The sequence below is a fragment of the Mirounga angustirostris genome, unplaced genomic scaffold (assembly GCF_029215605.1).
Source record: "Mirounga angustirostris isolate CCGP_5_RB_7025 unplaced genomic scaffold, mMirAng1.0.hap1 SCAF_8, whole genome shotgun sequence".
Classification (NCBI taxonomy): domain Eukaryota; kingdom Metazoa; phylum Chordata; class Mammalia; order Carnivora; family Phocidae; genus Mirounga; species Mirounga angustirostris.
In genome coordinates this window covers 57,984,476-57,995,448 of record NW_026991716.1, presented here as the reverse complement: position 1 = coordinate 57,995,448, position 10,973 = coordinate 57,984,476, and the positions used below count along the sequence as shown (strand labels likewise).

The 10,973-nt window shown below is 38.0% G+C and overlaps 1 pseudogene; it reads right to left on the bottom strand.

Annotated features, from left to right (window-relative positions):
• Window positions 1–2,638: 2,638 nt before the first annotated feature.
• Window positions 2,639–4,194, bottom strand: LOC123837003 (importin subunit alpha-1-like; annotated as a pseudogene).
• Window positions 4,195–10,973: the final 6,779 nt, after the last annotated feature.

Genomic DNA, 10,973 nt, shown 5'->3' with positions numbered 1-10,973 from the left:
ATTGCTCATTTTTTGATGCTTGATATGTTAGAAAAAACATTCATGGAGGGTGCCTGGGTGGCTCAGTCGTTAGGCATCTGCCTTCGGCTCAGGTCCTGATCCCAGAGTCCTGGGATCGAGCCCCGCGTCTCTCGGGCTCCCTGCTCAGTGGGGGGCCTGCTTCTCCCTCTCCCGCTCCCCCTGCTTGGGTTCCCTCTATCGCTGTCTCTCTCTCTCTGTCAAATAAATAAAATCTTAAAAAAAGAAAAAACATTCATGGAGATTTAGACTGGGTCTATGATTATGATCTAAGCAAACCATGCACGCACCTCAGTAGCATCACCTCCTTACAGGGTCTTAATTATCTTTTAATTCCCTAGGAACTTATAACACCAGTTCCCAGGGATCAGGAGCTTTCCTGATCTTAACTTTTGCTTCTCCTCTAAGACTTTTACATCCAAAGTCTTTAAATACAAGGTGATGTTGTGGTTTGGATCTTGGAAAAGAAAGAGAACATCTGTGAAAGTTTTAGAAAGCATGAAGAAAGCCTGCAGTTTAATTAATATTATTTGTAATTACATTAAATTACTTAGTTTTGACAAATGTGCCATTGTTATATGTTAACATTAGAGTAGACTGAGTGAAAGGCATATGAGAACTCTCCATAATATCTTTGCAACTTCTCTGTAAATCTAAAATTATTCCAAAATGAAAAAGTTAAAAAAAAGTATTGAAGTTCTTAACATTTCATTGGCTTATTTGAAGCTAAAACTGAGGCACGGGGGTGGCGCCTGGGTGGCTCAGTCATTAAGCGTCTGCCTTCGGCTCAGGTCATGGTCCCAGGGTCCTGAGATAGAGCCCCACATCAGGCTCCTTGCTCAGCAGGGAGCCTGCTTCTCCCTCTCCCACTCCCCCTGCTTGTGTTCCCTCTCTTGCTGTGTCTCTCTGTCAAATAAATAAATAAAATCTTTAAAAACAAAAACAAAACTGAGGCATAGGAACAGAGGTCAATCTGTTGGCTTAACTGCTCTGTCTGAAGGAAACAAATAAAACCAATAATCAACATATTTGGAGGTTAGAGAATGAGAATTAGTTTGCCTTTATATTTTTTAAAAGAATTAATTATGTTAACCTTGCGTTTGCCTATATGATTTTTCTTTTAAAACAAGTTATTCTTGCATCTCTAAAATGGTAGAGAATAACTTAAAAATGAAAAGCAGTAAAACCCTAATTTAACTGTTACTCTTTAGTCTCTTCTACCAGAGACTACGTCTTTAACTTTTTCTGATTTTAGTTTCCTGGTGGTTACTTCTATGTTTCAGCAATAGGTATGTTTATAGCCTTGATCTTTATGTAATTATTTAGATGCATAATTTTACTAGACTTAAAAAATCACAAAATTTTTGTAAATTTTTTGTAAAATACAAAAAAATAAAAATTTTCCTTTTTCTAATAAAATTATAGCAATGCCCTTACATTCCTTACTAGACACCTTTGTAAGGTGTCACTTCTCCAGAGAGTGTGTCTTTCTTTTTTTTTTTTTTTTTTTTAAGATTTTATTTATTTATTTGAGACAGAGAGAATGAGAGAGACGGAGAGCACATGAGAGGGGGGAGGGTCAGAGGGAGAAACAGACTCCCTGCCGAGCAGGGAGCCCGATGCGGGACTCGATCCCGGGACTCTGGGATCATGACCTGAGCCGAAGGCAGTCGCTTAACCAACTGAGCCACCCAGGCGCCTGAGAGTGTATCTTTCTAATCACCACTGAGTGACATGAGGTAGCCCTCCTATCAATACTTCTCCCACTTTTTATTTTTTCTCAGTCAACCAAAACTTTATTTTTACATTTTCCATGTTAAGGTGTATATTCTCCTCTGTAACCATAGTAACATTCTGTCTATGTTTATTCTAAAATATAACATCCAATATGATTTTGCTCTAAAAGTATTATTTAATACAGGATCATGTACTATGATCTATTAATATTTACAAAACTCTCAGGTAAATGACCCTGAATATTCCTAGTGTGACATTCCACTGGATCTCTAATCTGCATTATAAATTTTTCAGAAGATACCATGGTTTTTGTTATCTTTATATTTGGATTTTGCTTTTCTTGTAATTTTTCTTTGCCTTTTTATCTCCTTGATATTTGTAATGTTTTTCTTTGTGTTTGTGTCTTCTTATTCAGTCATATCTTCTACCGTGCCTAAGATTCTACTCATGTACTTTGGTAGCCTGAATCCTATTTCCCCAAATCACCTTTACTCACGAGTTCTATACTCTGCAGCCAATCTGAAATTACTGTTCTCTAGACCTGCTGCACACTTAGGCCCAAAGACTCCCCTTCTCTACTCTAGTCTGACTCCATCTGTTTATTTTTTTAAAGAAATTTTTAATTTTTTTTAATGAAAAGGGTGGAATTTAATCTCTACTTACAGGACACTGCAAGATATGAGATTCCACATAAAACTAAGAAACCCACTGAGAGAAGCTTCATACAGTAGGTACCGTTTGGAACTGGTCAAGTAGAGTTTCGTTGTAAAAAGTGCTACCATAACAAAACACATTTAAAAAGAGTTCTTAGTCGAGAAACAGTAAGACAAACTTATACCAAACTTGGTATGCAACAAGCAATTTTATGCTTCAGCTGTACAATCTAAAAGTTAAAGTTCCCAGGAGTGCCATCCTCAACTTGGAATGGCGAGCTGTCAGAGGTAGTTTCTGGCACAACATTTTGATCTTCCTCTTCCTCAATAGAGATACATCTCAATTAAGTTTAATGAAGCTTTGTACACAGACACATTCTCATGGTTTTGTAGAGCTTCAGTTTTGTCCAGACCTCCACATTCTTCAATCATACTAAGTTTCTCAGTTTCACCTAGCTTCTCAGCAGCCTGAAAGATGTTGGAAACAGCATCCAGAATAACCGGAATACTTTTGGTAACTTTTGCAGTTGAGAGGTTCATCAATGGTTCTATTACGCCACAATGAATGAGGTATACAATCTGTTCGTCTGTCCCGCCACTTGTATAGTTCGTCACAGCCCAGACAGCTTCCTTTTGTGTCTTAAAGTCTGCCTTAGAACCCCAATGAGAAATGGGACTCATCCATGATTCACAACTTGCTGTATCTGGTCCTGGTGACCAGCTGTGATATTTGACATTATCCATGTAGCTTCCTTTTGAATATCAGTTTTGGGGGTCATTAGCAGGCTGGGAAAGACAGCAAGTGCTCCTGCATCTATTACACTCTGAGTCTGTTCATCTGTCCCAGTGACAATATTTCCTTTGGCTCTTAGCGCAGGAGTCACAATGGGCAATTCAGTAGCTCCTAGAAGCTTCACAAGTTGGGCACAACTTCCGTTTTCACAACCATTTCAATCCATTCATTTGGACCAACAATAAGGTAGGAAATGGCCCAGCAGGTATCTGCTAATACTCCTGGATCATCATGATGCAAGAGATGAACTAAAGTAGGAAGAATCTGGTCAACCTCATCTAACAGGATTCTTGTTGAAACAAAGGTTTGAAAGTGTTCAGTAAGGCTCTGTAAGTAACCACATGCTAAAGATGACATATCAGGAACTTCAAGGAAAGCCAACCGTGGGCCAACTGCCCATACTTGATAATCAAGTCTCAGAAAACCAAACCATCACTTGCAATGTTTTTTAGAGCCCATACAGCTTGTTCACTGATGTGGACATGGGGAGATGCCAACAGAGAAATGAAGGCTGGGATAGCACTTCCATCTACCACAACCTTGGTCTGTTCTGATGTCCCAGAAGCAATGTTAGCGAGGGCCCAAGCAGATTCAAACTGAATGGGGCGACAGTTAGTTCTGTCCAAGAAAAACACAAATTTTGGGATCAAAGGAGCCTGATTATGTTGTCTGTGGGGGGTTGTTTTCCCTAGAAAGCAGTTTCCCAGCGGCTTGAGTAGCCTGGAGCTGGCTTTCCAAGTGGTTGCTATTTATGCCTTTGACAATGTCATCAACAGACCAATTCACAGTGCCCTGGTTGTTGAGGTTTCCTGCAGTGGACAAGTAGCATCATCAGGAAGTGAGCTTACATTTCTCCTTTTCAGCATCTGGTCATCCTTCTTAGCTTTCCTCAGCTCCACATTAACTTCTATTCACTTCTGTACTGTATTCCCCCTTGTTCTTGAATCTGTTAAGGTGGGCAGTTGGTGAAATAGCATTCTTATTGGTGGACATGGTTAGGAGACAAAGGGAGAGAGCTACACACTGGCTCAGGCTTCCATAGGAGACCATGAGGGGCATCACAGGCTGCAGGTCAGCTGCCCTCAAAACGTCCACCATGGCTCAGCCCAAAGATGGTGTGCTGACTCCATTTGTTTAAATTAAATTTTAATTTTTAATTGAAATTATTTTTTTAATAATTAAAAAGACACGCTGGGGTGCCTGGATGGCTCAGTGAGTTAAGCGTCTGCCTTCAGCTCAGGTCATGATCTCGGGGTCCTGGGATTAAGCCCCTGTGTTGGGCTCCCTGCTCAGCAGAGAGCCTGCTTCTCCCTCTCCTTCTGCCTTGCCCCCCTCCCACTCTCTTTTTCTCTCTCTCTCAAATAAATAAGGAAAATCTTTTAAAAAATGCTATTATTTCCTGTTATCCGAATCTTTTATGTAGCAACCAGTTCCTGCTTTATGTCTGCAAAATCTTTCCAAATATATTAGAAGACATTTACTATAGTCTTTTTTAATGTTATCTTCAATTATCTGTATTAGCTCACTGTCTAGGATCAGATCTTCGGTTTGTATGTATTTGTCCTCTTCTTTAATATTTCCCATGTTTTTTCTTAATACACTGGTAATACATGTTTATTATTCATATTTGCAATGCAGAAACTGTATGGGAGCATTATGTGCATCGAGAGAATGTCAATTGGCCAGCTAGACTTTAAGGCGTATTACACATTATTATGCATATTATGGGTGAATTGCATATTATTCCTGGGTATCCCTAAAAGCTATATCATCTCAATTAGCTGTAATTATTCTCCCAAGGCCTTTGTTCCATTTCTCAAGAGAATATTCTATCAGTTTTATGCCGCTAAATAACAACTTGTTAGCAACTCCATGTGAATATGTGGAAGAGGCTTTAGGAGAGAGAAAAAGGATTCTAACTCTTTTAAATGCAGAATTTCAAATGGTCACAGAGAAAAGCATGATGCCACACCTGGGCCCCTGAGACTGAAAACCTCTCTCTATATGGTCCCGCTGGACAGTTCAGTTCTTTCTGCAGCTCAAGGACCCGGGAACGCTACATCTTAGGTTTCACAAATCAATATTGTTTATATTCTTAGCATGTTCTAGCAATGTATTGAAACATTCCCTATATCATCTTCCTCATTGTGATTTTACACATTCTTTAATTTTTTACTATTATTTTATTGTAGCCTCAAAGTAGAGGAGATAGAAAGATTAATATGACTCTTCATTTTGGATTTTCAACGGAGGAAATATTAGTATCTGGCAGAAAAGTTGCCATTACACATTTATGAAGCCTGCTTTTGTTTATTCATATGAATAACTGAACATATATAAATTAAAGTAGCCATACACTCTCCTTTAGTTTTGCTAAGATTATGTGTCATTGAAGTTTACTAGTGATGCAACTAGTTATGTCTTCGTATCCTTGGAAATAAAACAAAGAGCTTGTTTGTCTTCTAATTTCTGGGATCCAGAAAACTTAACATTTAAAGCCTCTTTTTAAATGTAATTCCATTTGGATTTGAATAATATAATTTAAAATTAATATAACAATATTTGAAGATAGCAGAAATTAAAAATAAAAACTATATTTTTTGCTAACAAACCTAATAAATTATGAAAAAAACATTTATTTGCTCAACTTTATTTCCTTTGGTCAAGCATTTCCAAAATACATATTTGCTTTTAAGTGTTCTGCGGTCCAGTGTATCTTCAATAATGACATTTCACAACTATGAAGGAATCATCATCAAGAATCAGGCCTTAATATAATTTCAGTAAAGCTATCAATATACTGTTTAGATGTTAATCTTACATATGATTTTTGAATCTGTTTTTCTCTGTATTTGATCCAGAAATGGAAACTAGTAATTACCTCCAAATAGGGCATTTTTCTCTTGTCTTTTTGCAACACTTATTCTTGTTCTGTGAAAGACATGTTGGGCAAACTTTGAACTAATATCTATTCATGTTTCAGCACTCCACCATGATATGCTGACCTAAGATTGTAAGTGTTAATGTCAAACAGATTTGTATGCATGTCTTTTCTTTCCTGCGATTTATGAGTATGGCCTAAATTAAATTGATCTTTGAATCATAGTTTTTACAGCTCAAACTTAGGAAAATGATATATACATCATGTATTTTTTTAAGAATGAAATGACCCAAATTTAAACACAGTATACACAAAATGAATTTTAGTTACTTCTCTTACCTGCCACTGTTTTCTTTTTTTTTTTTTTTAATGTGCTGTTATATCTCCCCATCTCAGTTCTGCCAGTTTTAAAACAAGAAAAACAAAACAAAATTAAATTTACAGGGAGAAGAACCAGGTTCAGATTCCAGCACCTTTTATTCACACTGGGAGAGATTGCAACATAGGGCTGTGGCCTCTTAGATGTTTAAATTTCTCACATAGGTGACTTTTTTAAATACCACACCCCCTAATGGTTGTGAGAAATAAATAAAGAAAACTTTAATGATAGAGTTTAAAAATGTGTACCTCCATGGTGAAAAATAATTTTACTTGCATGCATACTAAGTTCCATAGGAAAAGAATCTTTTCTCTTAAGTAGATTAAAATATTGGGGCACCTGGGTGGCTCAGTTGGTTAAGCGGCTGCCTTCGGTTCAGGTCATGATCCTGGAGTCCCGGGATCAAGTTCCGCATCGGGCTCCCTGCTTGTCAGGGAGTCTGCTTCTCCCTCTGACCCTCCCCTCTCTCATGCTCTCTGTCTCATTCTCTCTCTCAAATAAATAAATAAAATCTTTTTTAAAAAAGTAGATTAAAATATTAAATATTATATACATTAGAAATGTTCACATTTTAGGGCACCTGGATGACTCGGTTGGTTGAGCATCCAATGCTTGATTTCGGTTCAGGTCATCATCTCATAGATCATAAGATTGAGCCCCCCAAGGAACTTTGCCCTCAGTGGGGAGTCTGCTTGAAGATTCTCTCCTTCTGTCCCTCATCCCCTTGCTTTCTCTCTGTGTGTGTCTCTCTCTCTAAAATAAATAATTCTTAAAAAAAAAAAAAAGAAATGTTCGCATTTCCTTTTCCCTTAGTGGATTAAAAATATAAGATTATATATATATTAGAAATGTCCACATTGGGGCGCCTGGGTGGCTCAGTCATTAAACATCTGCCTTCAGCTAAAGTCATGATGCCAGGGTCCTGGGATCGAGCCCCGCACTGGGCTCCCTGCTTGGCAGGAAGCCTGCTTCTCCCTCTCCCACTCCCCCTGCTTATGTTCCCTCTCTCACTGTCTCTCTCTGTCAAATAAATAAATAAAATCTTAAAAAAAAAAATGTCCACATTATAAGAAAGAAAAACATTCAGAAATACTCCAACTGTTCTTTACAATGAAGTTGAAATTACATTGTACTTTCTCACTCTTTGGTTCATAGAATGCTTTTCCCTTGTGGCCAGTTCCTTTTTGATCTGTTATATGTAGTCATGAGAAAAGATATGGATAGTCTGATCTAAAACATTTTATGCCATAAATAAATAGTTTGATTATATCTTAAGCAACTTCTATGTTCTATACTTGTCCTGGATAATGTTCTAAAAAGTTTTCTAGACATATGTATAAGAGGATGGAAAAAAAAAAAAAAAAGACATGATGCCTATTTTTAAAGATTCTACACTTTACATATATATATATATATATATATATATACACACACATATATATATGTATATGTATATGTATATATCAGTTGAATTTTTGTTATTTAACAGATTTGGTGGCAGTGGCAGTGGAATTGGAAGCAAACTTCTGATGACATTCAGGGACAGTGAGAAACACAGGTGTGGCACCCATGAGCCCCATTTTGAGTTCACTGACTTTCTTACCATTTTTGAGGGATGTGGTTAAGTTCCTCTTGGTTCTGAGCTCCATTCTCTTTGTGTTGGGCCCCAGATCTAATTGGGTTTTGAGTCAGTTCCCCATTTGTTTGGAATCACTAGTTCCACAATGGGAACCACTGGTAGTTCAGACCACAGTTTTCCCTTTGTTTGGAAATTCTGGTCCTTGGTTCCATACTCAGACTCCATGTTGGAAACTGCTGGCTGCAGTTCCCCATTTGTTTGGAATCAGGTTGCAGTACCCATTTGTTGAGGTCTGCTAGTTCAATCCATTCCCCAGTCCCAGGCTCCATGGTGGGAATTATTGGATGTGTACACAGGGCCTTCTCTTGGCAAGGATGCAGTAACATCTCTTGGTTACTGCTAAGACATTAAGAAGCACATGTTTGTTTTTCTTGTTTTGTGTAGATAAAGGCTAGCTAAAAGAAAAGGGATCTTTAAATTCCAAAGAGTTAAGCAGACCATCTTCCAGCATACCTGCTTATTTTGTGTCTAGGAATTATAGTCCTGGAAGCTGTCGATATCTACAAAAATAACAAAATCCTGCTAAAAACAACCTAGAATTACAATGACCATTGTGGGGCATGTTCCAGTTAGATAACATCATTCATTTAAGAAGCACACTTGAAAGCAAGGGTCCCCAAATTAAACAGAATAGGATAACTATTTTAACTTATATGCCAAAGCTTCCAAAAGACAAGATTGCAAAATAGCTTCATTAAAAGACTAGTTACAGAAGGCTAGTGTAAAATTAGAGACATAGGAGATAACTAAAACAAAAGACAATAAAACTGATGTGACTCCTACTGGTCCCCTTTTCTTTAGTGAGTATTCACATTTTACTAATTCTCAGTCTGAAATGCCTTTCCACTCTGAAGAGACTATTAAACAGTTACCTTTTAAAATCTTTAAAAATAAAACTACCCAAGATTGCTGACAAAACTCCTCATGTATATTTTATCCTTTGGTCAAAGACTGAACTCAGAATCAGAGTTCAAGAATTTCCTAACCCGAGGGAGGATCCCCAGAAGTTGTTTTTTTTTTTTTTTAAGAATTTAGGGTAATTATTGGGGCCTATGACCCTGGCTGTCAGATTTGTATCAGCTAGTCCACATATTGGTAGTGTTATAGAACCTGGACTGGATCGCCCGACGAAAGAACCAAGTGGCACTCGGAGATCTTGGAGGTTAGGAAGTTTATCTAACGCCAGCAGGCTCAGAGGAGAGTGATCTCCAAAGGTCTGAGCCCCGAGCACAGAAAAAAGGGGGCAATTTATACACTTCTGCTTCTGCATACTTGGCACTTTTGGCATGTGACCGAAGCAGGGCAGGGAGAAGAACACGGAAGAGCCCCGGGGCAAGGACTGGGATTCTGTCGCTGGCTCAGTTGGCCATCCTAGGACACTGATATTCCTTACCAGTAGGACCTAGTGAAGCCGAAAAACAGATGCAAGAAGCAAAATGGCAAAACCTTGAGGAGGATATTTAAGATGATTGATCTTCAATGTGCTCCTTTTACAGATCAGAAAGAGCTTACAAAATAGCAATTGAACTTTTACAGTCCATTCCTAGGGTTTTTCCTGCCCTTACTGATTGATTGATTTATTATTCAAACACGCAAACAAAAGAAAGATGAATCTGTAGAGAACTTTAAAGCCCATTCGGAAGTCCCCTTTTGATGGCATTCCAGGTTCCATACAATAAATAAGCTCACCAAACTTGCTGTAGCTGTTCTTTTTGTAAATGGAGTAGATCCCGAGATTAGTGGATTAATAAAAAGGCAGAAAATAGGATGGGAAGCCAACCCTCTGACTGAACTCATGACCATAGCTGGCACTTCGAAATGACTTGGAGCAAGTCTCCAAACAAAAATATGCCAGGCTATTAGCCTTGCAGTCACAACAAAGCCAAGGCAAGAGACCTCAAATAATACCTGGGTCTTTCATTCTGTGTCTTCTTAGAGTCCTATCATAAAAACACTGGCTCAAAAATCAACATCTCACTTGTAATCAACTGGGACACTGGAAAAAAGATTGTCTTCAAAGGTCTTATGCAAATTCTTCAACTTGATATATCTACCCCCAAGGTAGCCCCCCCATATAGGTCCCTCCCAGAGTTGACAGGACTCCAAGGGGTTCTCCAGTAAACTACCAGTAATTTCCTTAAACACTCAAGAGGAAATTAAACTTGAAATTAATGGGAAATCTTGCCAAGGATTAGTTGATACTAGATCTATGCTTTCTACTTTAACCCCTATCTCAGAGGAAAACAAATCCTTAGAAGGAAAAAAAAAAAAAAAAAAAAAGGTTTTTCCATGTTGGGGGTATCCGGTAAAGCTCAGAAAGAATTTCTATTTCAACCAGTACAAATGATTTTGGGACCTTTTACTGAAAAACATTCCCTTTTGCTATGAGATACATCCCTTTTGAATCTATTAGGTAGAGATCTCCTTTCTAAAGTTAAAGGACATTTTGCTACCAATGGAGACCTCACCTTAGAATTTCCTGACCAACTTGAACCTGGTCTTTTATGTTCTTTACAATCTGCTTTTGATATAGAAGAAAAAGAATTCCAACAAAAGTCCCTAATTTAATCAAGGTGCCTGAAAATCTGCAGGCTGCTTCTAATACTGACATTGGAAGAATAAAAAGTACAGAGCCTATAAAGATTCAATAGATGTGACTAAACCTTTTCCTGAATTGCCTCAATATCTACTAAGGCCTGAGACCATACAACGCTTCACTCCCACAGTAGAAGACCTAATCACCCAATCATTCCCTGTACCAGCCCCTGTAATATACTAATCTTGCGAATCCAAAAAACTAATGGGAGGGAATGGCAATCTGTTCAGGGCTTGAGAGTCATTAACAAGATACTTATTTCCCATTTCCTAGTTGT